This window comes from Passer montanus, unplaced genomic scaffold (assembly GCF_014805655.1).
Source record: "Passer montanus isolate IOZ18808 unplaced genomic scaffold, ASM1480565v1 scaffold19, whole genome shotgun sequence".
NCBI lineage: Eukaryota > Metazoa > Chordata > Aves > Passeriformes > Passeridae > Passer > Passer montanus.
This window is the reverse complement of record NW_024366480.1, coordinates 13602604-13615974: the sequence shown is the minus strand read 5'-3', so window position 1 is coordinate 13615974 and position 13371 is coordinate 13602604. Positions and strand designations below refer to the sequence as shown.

At 38.9% G+C, this 13371-nt stretch overlaps 1 protein-coding gene across 1 annotated transcript in view; it reads right to left on the bottom strand.

Moving 5' to 3' along the window:
- The window catches only part of YES1 (YES proto-oncogene 1, Src family tyrosine kinase), a 51823-nt gene that overhangs the window by 37172 nt on the left and 1280 nt on the right, over positions 1-13371 (bottom strand). The gene's annotated exons all lie outside the window — the stretch shown is intronic.

Here is a 13371-nt window from a genome sequence, read left to right as displayed (position 1 = left end):
CCCCCTGCTCAAAGCATGTCAATGACAGCAAGTTGCTCAGGGCTGTGTCCAGCTGGGTTTTGAGTTATTGCCAAGGATGGAGAATCCAAAACATTTTCTGGACCACCTGTTCCAGCAATCTATCACCCTTAACATAAAAAAATCCTCTCTTTTTTTCTGATGTTTAAATGGAATTTCCTGTATTACAATTTGTGCCCATTACTTCATTCACTATTAGTGCAAACTACGGAAAACAGCCTGACTCTATACTCTTTATTCCAGCTCATTAGGTTATTTACACACATAGGGTGCCCCTGAGCATTCTTTTCTCCAGGCTGAGTAATCCTAGCTTTCTCAGCTTCTCCTCATAAGAGAAATTCTCCAGACCCTTAGTCATCTTCGTGGCCCTTTGTTGGACTCTCTCCAGTATGTCCATGTCTCTCTTGTACAGGGAAGCACACAGCACTTGAAGCATGGTCTTACCAGTGGTGAGTAGGGAGAAAGGATCACCACCTTGATCTGCTTTTAGGTAGTTTTTCCTAATGTATTTAGCACACTTCTGGCCTTCTTTGTTGCAAATGCATAGTGATGGCTCACACACATCTTTCCCACCAGGACCCTGTGTCCTTTTCTGCACTTTCTTTTCAGCTGATTGGACCCTACCGCATACTGGAGCCTGGAGTTGTTCCTCCCCAGGATCACTGAATTTCCCTTTACTGAACTTCTGGAGGCTCCCATCAGACAATTCTTCTGTCAATGTCTCTCTGGATATCAGCACAACCCTCTTTGGCCTATCAGTACCTCCTGCAAGCCTGCTGAGGGGTGCACCTCTGTGGGACCCCCAGGTCAGCAGCAAAGGTGTTAAACAGGATTGTCTCTGGTACTGAGCCCCAAGGTACACTGCCAGTGACTGGCCACCAGCTTTCAAGCCACTTGTGATGTTGTGCCACTGGTGCCAACCCTTTGAGCCCATCAGGTCAGGTCCAGTTTCCAGTTGCTTTCACTGTTCACCCACCTGGCATGCACTTTATCGGTGCATCGGATTTTATTTGTTTATAAGGACGCTAGGGGAGCCCAAGCCAAAAGCCCCACTGAAGACAAGATAAACAATGTTCACTGCTCTTCTGTCATCTACCTAGTCAATCTCATCACACAAGGTGGTTAAACATGATTTCTTCTCCATGCTATGCTGACAGATCCAAATAACATCTTGTCTTTCATATTTGAAAGTTATTCTAGTTCCTGTTCTTCATCTTCTCCAATCTAAGCTTTTGTTTAGTTTTTTTTCTTCTGATGTCTACAATACACTTACTAACAGTTGCACATCTACTAATGGAGATGTCCCTAAAACAACTAACAATCTCACAGTACTGCTTAACAAACTATTATTCCAGCCAGGCACTGAAACAACAATGCTTCTTTTTTTCTCCACAAATGTATGTAAGCTAGTAGCAATGTTGTTGCAGCTGTAATGGCCTAATGACCTCAGAGAGGCAAGGAAAACACCCTCCTCCCTGCCCCCAAAATACTCATTACTTACTGCCATGCCCATACAAAATTTTCTCTCCTTTAAACTGAGTATTTTGTTAACAGCATCCTTTCTACACATTTAGGATAATAATCATATTTTGTCAGGCTCCTGACAGAAATAACTTATTTTCTCAGATTTCCTGGCCTCCCTGAAAAAGAAACACGAGGAATTTCAGGAAGCATCTTCTCCACAGGTTTTTTTCTTAATTTTTTCATCCTCTCTCTTCCCTTCAGAAGTGCCGTGAAGAAATATCAGGGCCCAAATTATGCTTAGGAAAGGTCCATCCTTACACTATCAAGAATGAAAGCAAGCACATCACTCAACCCTCTGCACTCAAGTGGTGGTGTACCTAGAAGGTACACATCCTTTCAACCTGAACTAAAACTAAAAATGCATCACAAAATTTTAGTCAGCAAAGAAGCAATACAATTTTCATAAATTCTGTCCACTTTTAAACACTTCCAGGTAATAGATAATCCTAGTAGCTGGCTTGGCTAAATGGTAGTTCAGCTCTGTAGGCACTACAGTAATGACAGGCTACAGTTGTGGTTTTACACTGTATTATACACCCTACTAAGTGTTTCAAACACATGCTGTGGCATTAAATGGAACTGGAAGAGCAGATTACAACATAAATCCTGTATTCTTTCACCAATTTAACGATGTACTGCCAAAAAGGAGTCAATTTTAAAAGCAGTGTTGTACATTCAGCCGGGACACGTCTGCTACAGTTCTGACAGACCACGGACGACTGTCTGACAACCATTTCTGGAGTACTAATGCTCTCTGCAGCCCAGTGACTGACTAAAATATTTTTAATAAATTTTGATGTAAAATCAGATTATAACAATTATCACAATTTTCAAGCAGCTCTGGGCCAGTGCTAGTTGACAGCGCCCATTTAAAAACTCTTTCACACCCATACCAAGTTAAATCAACTTGGCACACTCTCTCTCTCTCTGGTAGACAATTGTCTCCTTAAAGTATGAGCACTATTCATCCAAGTGAATTGCTGCATTAAGGGGGCAGTTGGCTGGCATGGGGAGGACTGGACTGATTGACAATGCGTCTTAGTCACAAAGAAGTTGCAGCAAGAGTTTCTAAAAACCAAAAAGCAGTCAGGACCGTGAATAGATGAAGCAGGCTGAAGACACAAAAGTACAGGATGTATCCAGGAAGATGCCGGTGCTTCAATAAGCTTCCTAACTATGACTAATCTTAAAACAGTTCTCGTGTCTTGTTTTGTAAATTTAGTATTTCAAGTGTTTCAGAGAATTTAAGTTCACTACTTATCAGCTTAACATCAGCTAAATATTGCAGCAACAGTTATTTGAGGAGGATTTTTTTCCAGAGCTATGTATGCTAAACAGCTAAGAGCTCTGTAAAGCTTCCTAGGGAGCGGATTTTATTAACCTCTGAAATGTTAATAAAGAAACGCGGGGCGGCATTTAAGGGCTCATTCTCAAATTATTCTAAGGAGATTACAATACTCCCATCCCCCTTCCCCTTGTGAAATTTCAAAGAGGAAGTACAAGAAACCCATGCAGACATTGTTCAGGTCATAATAATCACAGAGACAGTCAAATTAGTTCCTGATTCCAGCAGACACCAGAAGCACCAGAAGAAAAACTTGATACAAAAGAGCACAAATGATACATTTTATGAGAAGTATAGAAGAGTATTACATAAGTAATCACTACATTTGAGTTCATTTTTCATTCATGAGTCAAATATTATTTCTTCACTATTTCTTTACACAAAACAGATACTGTTTGTGTAAAGCATTTGTGGAAGATGCCGAAGGCACTACTGTCTACTGTGGAACTCCATGGGATTACTCCAGACACCACCAGCAAACACATGAGATAACATCCAGTTCAATTTTCGGTGTAAATGAATTACCCACTTCTCACCTCAGCAAGACTACATAAAGACACTCAAGATGCCAACCTGGGGCTGAAAATACAAACAAGGCTCCCCAAACCTCACACAAGTTGTCATATAAAGCCTAGATTTAAACAGCAATTCAGATTCCCTTTCATCTACTTAAGGATAAACTCCTCAAAAGTTTGCTTAACATTTACCAAGTGCTTGTTTTCTCATGATAATTCTTATGCCACAAAAAAGGTTCATAAAGAGATTCTAGTTTCTGTAAAATATAGTCAAGGTTAAGTGTGATACGTTATTCACTGCTCAATGCAGTGAACTAATACAACTACAATCTAATTGAAAAAGGGCTAAAATCTTTGGTTCAACTGCTAAATTAACCTAGCTGTTTGAGCTAACAGATCCAATTTCACTGCCTGTTAAGGCAGGCAACGCTTTTTTTGTCTTCATTTTATACTCTAATGAAGTCTATTTCAATGGAGTTGCCTCCACTTATCCCAGAGGACGATTTAGTCCTTTTGTGTACAGCTAATCCAGCTCTCCCTGAAGTCAAGGGGAATTCTGCACTTGACTTCAGTGTGAAAAAGGATCACATCCCAGAATAGCAATGCTAAAATATCTGTGAATAAAAGCAGGTTCCGATTTTCCAGTTCCTAATTAGCCAAAAAAATGCCCCAGACAAACAAACTATCCTAAAACAAACCTTTTAAAAAATAATAATAAAAAAATCTAATGTCTGTTTCAGTTTAAAGCATGTAAGAAGTTATTTTACATGGCAATGTTTTTAAAGAGAATGATCCCATTCCCATATTCTGACTATAAAACTGTACTATCTGCATCTGCTTTGGCTTCCAGTTTCAGGGGAACTCGAGGGAAAAGTAAAAATCCATCAAATCTAGGAAATATTTTGAGAGAAGCAACAGTTTTATGGCATGGTTTCCAAGCTGTAGAGATCCTGCAGCAGTAACACTAGCAAGCTTTTCAATTTTCCATCAGAGCAATCAGGGTTTCCTCAAGAACTTACACTGTGATAAATAGACAGGCTCAGAAATTTTTGCAAGTTACTCTGTTGGCCTAAATATGATTTGATTCCATCACATAAATTACCTGGTGGCCTGGCTACACTGTACTGCACATAATGCAGTAAACAATGTTTACTTCTAACTATTTGTATAACAGCATAAATGGAGTACAACAGACATATGAAGCCAAAATAAGTCATACAGAGACTGGCCACACCACATGTCACATGTAGTTATAATAGTAAGTTACCTTTCTGATGGCATTTTTTAAATATTTAAAGTGGAGAAAGAATTTTTTAACTGAAATTTCTAGAAAGACACAGGCTTACTTTTAGGATAACCTATACTGAGTTTTAAAACATACTCAAACTATGTTGCTAGCCACCAGAACTTTAAACAACATTAAATCACCAAACTGGCAGAGCTAATTCATAATGACCTGAAATCAGGTGAATACACAAATCACATGAATACACAAATATATAAAGTAACATAGGCTGTTGCATGTGTAAAGAATATTCCGCCCCTTAATGTCATCTAGACACTGCTTCACTAGAATTTTAGACACATTTAGGGAATACAAGTTTAAATCACAGAGATTTGTTTCCATTTTCAAAGAAAATAAAAACGTGGAAGTATGGGATCTATCCATTCTAATGCCTTAGAGGTTGTAGTGACCAAAAATTATCCACAAACTAAAGCTAATATTCGCTTTTGTAAATAAATCTAGCAGATTTAAAGCAAAATGCAGTTTGCACTAGAATTATTGCCCTCTATATCCTTATCTAGAAAGCAACACATTAACCTGTACTTTAAAATGTAACACTGGTTATTTATATGAATTTCAATCACAATTTCCATTCAAATGCCGTTGAACACACACTAGGAAGAAATAAAATGTCTTGCATAAAAATTGCACTGTCATTGCTTAAATAATTATGTGTATAGCTTAAAAGAATTATTAAGACACTTTACTATTACGTTAAATACACACACAGAAAATCCATGCCCCTGGCAAAAAAGCTAACAGGATTAGTGCAAACCTAATATGTAGAGTCAATATATTTCACTGACTAGTAAGGCTCAAACTATTTCTTTGGGAAAAGAATGAAGAAGCCCAGGCGTAAATCTGAGGCGAAATAGTAATTTAAAATAACCATATAAAATAAAGGTGTCATACTTGATAATGTAAGTCACGTATTAACTTGGCTATGACTTCACCATGTATGCACCAAATTTAAATAGTATTCTGATGATATGTCAGACCTAAGCAAAAGGCAAGGGGAGGTAATCAAAGAGCCCTAGATTTCATAACCAATGCAAATGAATTCCAGAATATTTAAATACACCTACTATGCATGAACAAGTCAAACGTTTCCAGGGAAATAATTTTTCATCTATAAACTAACACTTGTCTCATTTTACGTACATCATGATAGCCTGAATCAATCAGTTCTACAATTTCTACAGTGTACAAGATAAGAAATAATTCCTAAAACGAAAAAGATTGATATCTTTAGCAAATTACATAATGTGCAATTATTCAGCAAGATATTTTGAAAGCTTATCACTTTAAATAGCCTCAGTCGCTATGATTTATGAATTGTGTTTTAAGTGTGTAGCTGTGCTTAAAATACAGTACAAAATTGTACTTGAAAGTAAAAAAAAGGTACCCATATTACTATTGCTTCCTAGCCATATACAGTCAGCATTTAATTTTTGTGTGATCTGAAGCTGAAAATTTTGTACTTGCATTTTGCTCTCACTCAGAACCACAGAAAAACAACAAATGCCAAAAAACACCCCTTAAAACCCAACAAATAAATACATGTAACCCTTATTTTCCCACCAACTACAGAATGTTAATACAATGCCTACTTCTCAGGCTTCAGAAAACAAATATTACTCAAGAAAATCTCCCCAACTGACAACTAGTAACATCATGGGAATATCCTTGTTTTCCCTTCTCTTTTCTTCATGGGTAATTGTTTTCAAAAGGAATATTATTTTGCTCGATGCTCTAAGTGTTCCTGAATATTTAAATTTATTACTAAAAAAGAATTCAACATGGCTGTCTACAGTGAGACTAACTCTTTTTCTCTCTCCAGTGAATGTTTTTCAGTTAGGTATGGACGAACTGATGTGGCCAATGCTATTATAACCTTTAATCATCCATTAAATAAATATTTAACACCAGTATCAGCTAAACAAGCCCATCCTCTCTTTGCTTTAAGGGCTTTGTCATTCTATAATGCAACTTACATTCTAAAATATATGGCAGGGAGAATCCCAAAAAAAACAAAACCAAACAAAATACTTTGGCAAAAAGCCCATATATCATATGTCTCAGAAGCCAGAGAGCACACTTACATTTTAAGACATTGCTGCTGGAAAAAACCCGAATACTTTTTATTTCAAACAGGCAGAATAAGAAGTAGCATCTGTTGGTCAAAGAACCCATTCTGAAAATTAGCCTCTATCTAAACTTCCAAGAACTTTTACTTGAGACATTAAGAATTTATCCTGAATTAAGTAGATTGGGAAAAAAAAAAAAATCAAGACAACACGTATCTGCCTAGACAGACTTTTGGTCTGATTTACAACAACTGCTCTTTCAGTAGGCTTCAGCTAAGGAACACATGCATCAAAGAGAAGCTTTGTTCAGATTTAGGATAAAAAACCCCAAACAATCAAGAAAACTACAAGTCTTCTGTCCCCATTCAGTAAGGGAGAACCTTCTTTTAAAATAGATACACAACTCACCTGGGCTAGTCATCACACAGAGCAGAAAATGGTCTTTACCTCAGAAAACTTATTTAAGCCTTGCATAAATTTGCATCAGGAAAAAAGACAACAATCTGTATTTTCACATTCACCTGACACTAAACTATTGCAGGATTTTCTATTAGGAGAGATTACCTACAAGCCTATAAAATGCATCACTAAGTATGTTCACAGCTTCATCAGAGCATCATTACAAGTTCACATCTCTAAGGAAATATCGAGTGTTTCAACTGAACTACCGCAATCAGAGCTGGTCACAAACATTAAATACCACATATCAACCGAACACCAGAAGTCACAAAATGTTTCACTGGCATGCTCTGTTTCCAGCTCAAGAAGGTCCAGGAGGAAGGACACAAACCACTTGCTTTTATCACCATAAGCTTTCCTCTCATTCGTCTCACTCTCGCTTAGTCTTCACATGAATACAAATACCGTGCCTCTACAGATGTGAACTTTGCTGCTAGGTGTGGTGCAGATCTGTAATTTTTTAAGATGTTTGGAGACCCCTGTTTTACACAAATTTCAGACATAAATGTCACATTTAACTCTGTGTTTCTCATAGACTAAGTCTGATCAACTTCTAACTGAAGCACTACATATTTTTTCTGTTAACATTTTTCTGAAGGCCTCAGTTTGCGAATCAGTAGTATAAGGTTTTAATCTCAAACTGCAGACCTCCAGAAAAACAGATCAAAATCAAGGCAAAGAAAGGAGGTACAAGAGAACTAAAAAGATGTATGACTAATCGTGGTGATTTGTTTTAACACTTTACAATGAAATACAGAACTTTTGAATTTATTTTTAAATTTCCTCCCTCGACCTCAGTTTTGATAACATTTTCTTTCCTAAGTCTGGCAAACAAAAGCTAGTTTCAGATAAACATGCACTTTGAAAACAAGAATATTTTCTAGATGTTAATTCTATATTCATTTTTCAGTGAAGCATACTTTAAAAACCATTAAAAGCATTGTTCATCCCTGAGGCACATGTGTTAAGTTAAGCCTATAGAAAGGCCAGTATTTATGAATTAGACCAGAAGCCCATCAAGCCCAAACACCTGAGTCAGACCAGAGGTTCACCATGGGCCCCCACCATCTGAAATGCTGGGCAATACTGGATGCTCAGGAAGGGAGCATAAGAATTAGGAAAGCCTGTGGCCATGCTGTCCTTGAAGCAATCTTTTAGCTTCTGTACTTTGGAGTACTATTACTGGCAAAATAAAGTATTCATGTTGAACAGGCTGAGCTAGTAAAAATCAACCAGAAACAGGAAGAGTATGTAAATAAAGAGAAGGATTTGGAGGGTTTTTCTTCTACTCTTCTGTGGTTACAAGTGTCAGTCATGATATTAGTTTCCAATAAAGTGTTCTTGAAAAGCAAGAAGATACACATAAAAACTGAGACCTGTTTTTTCTTTGTCACATTTCAAGCATAAATATTAATGTTGTTATCTAACCACACTTAAAATAACTTATTAGAACTGGATTGTTCACTATTAATTTGTTTTAAGTCTCCCTTTCCTGGCTGACTGCCAAAACAGTTATAATGCTATACAACTGCAATACACAAGAGATCCATAGCACCCTCTAATTACTCTTTAAATACCTCACATGAGCACTGCCTTTTCTTACAATTGTGAGGCCATTAGGTGGGGTTGAAAACCTCAAAACCTTTAGCCCAGATACTTTATTTTATTTCTGAAGTCTGCATGTACCATCAAAATATTTGCCCGAACTATGGGCAAACATTTGGAACATGAACACCATCCTCCAACCCTTCTTTTCCACAGGGGCTGTCAGTCCTGGGAAGCATACCTGAGGCCTGACTGCATTTATACTCCATAATTCACATCATGAATAAAACACTACTACTGTCTCAGTTTTGCAACACTACAGAGTGCTTTGGGCATGTGTAAAGGAACTTAACCCTACTAAATCAAACTCCTTCAATATGAAGACTGAGTTTAAATGTCTGATTAATTCCACCAAATTCTGAAAGTTTCTCCAAAATAAGGTTAAAGGCCCTGATCTACAAAGATTTACTTATGTGGGTGTGTTTACTCCACTGTCAATGGAATTAAACAGTTATTCATTCTTGTAAGCCTCACCTAGACAATCCTAAAATTTCAACGAAAAGGATTCATCACTTCTGAAGAATCATTTAGTTTTCCAAGTCTTCTCTAGACTTCTGGTGTTAAGAAAATCACAGAAACATCTTAAGCCATAGAAGTTTTTCACCTCCCTGAAGTTGAAAGACAAATTATTTGATCAGTATCACCATCAGAATTCAAAATTTACATGAACACTTAAGATATAGGTGCAGTCCATACTGATACTTCCTGAAGTCTCATGTAACACTACTATAAAAGCATTTACCTTCCAAAAACACAAAGATAAAATACAGCCAGGTTAACAGAAAAAGTTATCCAATTCCCTACTCAACAACTAACAGTGTTCAAGAAGCTAAAATACAAATTATTCCAGTCTGAGGTTTTACTTCCTCAGCATTCTCCAACCATGCTCTATAACCTTACTTAATACTATACAGTCAAGAAAAATTGAAACAAAACCCCAGTCTTGGCCACAACAGTCAACACAGCCTTAAATGCAGTTAGTGATGATCTCTACAGCAGCAGCCCACTGAGCGGTGGGGCTGGGATACAAGCCAGCACTAGCTAGAAGTCCAGCTTGAGGGCTTGATTTCAGCTGTGCATGGCTTTGCTCCACTGACTTATGGGACACAGCGTGAAACCCAGCGCTCTATGCAGTGCCTATCCAAAATGACAACAGAGAGCATTTCCTATCCTATTTCCAGCTACCCTCTACATTTTCAAAGAATATGTGTTTAAAAAGAACAAAACTCATGCATAAGTAATAATGTTTACTTACTCAATTTCTAGCATTAAAGTTACCATCATCTTGATCTCTGATCCTGCAATCAGCCATGCATGTTAACTTTACCTAAGGGTGCAGTCCCCCTCATTTAATTAACTTACTTTGGTGCCAATTTCTGTTTTGATGCACTGGCACCATCAAGGATAAACCCCCATAAATGCAAAGGGCAGTAAGAATGACCTCTTATAAGCTAAAATTAAAATTGTTCTACAGTTTGTTGACAGCATCTTTTCAGTATTACATTTTCTCTACTAAACAAAGAATACACATGGGAAGTTGTCCAGGTTTACCTTCAAAACCTGGCAACTGGCAATACAATCTGGAACTCTACAGCTCTAATCATTGGTGTGTATGTAGCCAGGGACTGTAGTGATTGAAAGAAGTTCCCATATGGCAATTGTAAAGCAGCTAGTATTTTAAAAAAATATAAAAAATAGTGATTATCACATCATAAAATCCCTCACTATAAAACAGCCTCCTACTGGCACTCTCAAGGAGAACAGAAATTAAATAAATCCCGAGACTGAGTTACCTACTTGTATTTGGAGGTAGCTCCTCCAAGACAAAAGCTAATCCATTCTGTCACAGTAGAGAAACTGCAGTTCTCCTCATGGTTCAATCTGTTCCATCAACAGGCACAGGACTTCCAGCACCAGAAGCCTGAAACCTTTCAGGAGGACTTACCAGAAACCACAGGCTGTGTAAATATGCACAGAACGTGTCCTACCTGAAAAAGGCAGCTTGATGCGACACAGCAGAATAAGGACGTGTTCCTGACGTAATTTTTTGTGTTAGTACTGAGACCAATTTTTAAATTAACATCAAGGTACCTTACTCAAACTGTGATCAAACTATGTGGCCAAACAGTTGGATGCAAGTAGGGAATATGAATGAAAAGAACGTATTTCTTTTAACTAATGTTTTGAACACAAGGAATTATCTATTGAAAATGTACAGCTTTTGTCCACAGGTAGTGCATACGGAAAAGTAAAACCATGCAGCCAGTTTGTTCATAAAGTAAACTTTGACCACATAATCTCACATGTGCCACACTGCAGACTTTTGCATCGCTGTCACATGACAGCCATGATTTATCAGACTGAACAGAGTGACGACTTCATTCTTCAGGAGCTGCAGAAGTGCACAAAGCCCAAAATAAAGAACATTTCTTTGCTGCAGAAGCATAGTCCTCTGCTCTCTTGCATGAATATTGATAAAAACCCCTATAATGTGAAATTTTTCAATAATTCCATTACACAGCATACAGCTCACCAAAAATGTATTAAGTATTTTTCCAGCTATTTCAAAATAATGCAGCAATTTAAGTACACTTTTAGTTCCACTCATTTGTTTTGTACCCAAAGAGCTGCTGTTGAGTAACAAGTACTTCCTTGAAAATCTCTCATTGTAATACAAAACACAGATTAAAGCTACCTTGGGCTCACCAATCTCATTCAAGATAGAATGGTACAGGGGTTCAGTTATTAAATTACTATTGAAAACTGGACCAGTAGCTCTGCAGGCAGCAAAACCAGGGAGGCCCCATTTCCTGCAGCAATTTCCAGCTTGAGGTAAGTGTTGCCATGAACTCTCTGGTGTGCAGGTTAAAAGCACCGTTCTACCTGGCTTCCTTACTTCCAGATATTTTGTAGAAGCTGCTCATCTGAGAGTCCTGCACTGCCAAATTTATTTGAAATCTTCTAAGAGCCAAAAGAGTTATTAGAAGGACTGAAGGCACACAGAGATTATAGTTCTATTTGAGCTGCACCTGTTAAAGAAATAAAGCTAACAAAGCACATGGAATAATTAATTACTGCCATTTGCTGTTGCTAACTACTGTCACACCTGGTACCCCAGGACCTTTTTCTTCAAAATTCAGCAGAAGCACAGTGTCCACGCTGCTGTCCCTGTTGCCATCACAGATGCTACCTTGACCCAAAATTAACCACAACACCCTGGCTGTGCAGAACACACACAGAGTCTCCACTCTGTGCTTATGCTCAGTAGGAACCTCCTACAACTAAATTAACAGATACACATCAGAAGTAAGAGTGGAAGTGCGAGGTTTTGTTGTTTGCAAAGGAAATGTCCTTACTTCTGTGAAGCCAACAAAAACATGTTTATGGCTGAACTACACCACAAACAGAGGTACTGCAAAGATAACTGACAAGGCAATTTATCCCTCTTCAATGCTTACTTTCCAAAAAGGAAAGGCTCTGAAGTAAACTTTTGTATCTGCCTCCCCTGACTTAAGATCAATTTCACTTGAAAAATTTGCCTGAAATATCATTCAGCTATCTATGAATTATATTAAGTGAAACACTTTCCTTGTCAACACACTCCAGGCTTCAAAACTGGTTTTGGAACATTCTGCCACCTTAAGTAAATCCAATCATCTAATTTTTAATTAATGACTAGCCTCTGCCTAGGGTTAAATCCAGCAGGTACACCTGAATATACCTTTACAACATGAGCTTCAGAAATATTTCTGTCCTAGTTTTCCCAGTGCCAAGAGGATCATGCCCACATGCATACAAGACACACAGAAGCCCATATATTAATATAATAAATAACCACATCATAAACTTCACATATTTGTAATAGTTAATACTGGAGAAGTCACGCTAGCCCTTGGTCTGAGCACACAACTTGAAGCACATCAAGCCTGCAGGTCCACAGAGAGCAGAAAGTTATGTGCAGACTCTGCAGGAGCAGGGGCCTGTGGGTGTCTAACACATTTTTTTTTAATTGTAAGGAAGACAAGGAGCCTTGATGAAGTGTGATGATTGAACATTTAAATTAATGACTCAGAAACGTACAGCGGTCATGTTCCAGGCTCGATAATGGGATATAAACCAGAACAGTGGGGCGGGAGGAAGAAAAATGAATAACTATAAAACCACGCAGGCCAAGCTACACGCGACTCCTGAATTTTGCCCTTTTACATCCTCCGGCCCCGTGCCGGGAGCGGAGCCGGGAGCGGCTCCCGCCGAGCACCAGCCGGGGCGGCGATCGCCGCCTCCGCCGGGGGACGAGCAGCCGGCCTGCAGCGGGCAGGGGCCGGCAGGGGAGCCGGGCCGAGCGGGGGTCACGGGGCCCTCCCCCACAAACTCACTGCCCGCAGCCGCCCCACGCAGCCCGCCCAGCCCAGCGCGGCTCCCGCCCGCCCGACCCCTCGGCCCCGCGGGCGGTAGCTCGGGCCCGGGAGAAAGTTGCCGAGAAAGTTTCTGCGGAGGAGAAGGGGCCGGGGGTGCGGGACGCCCCCCGCCCCC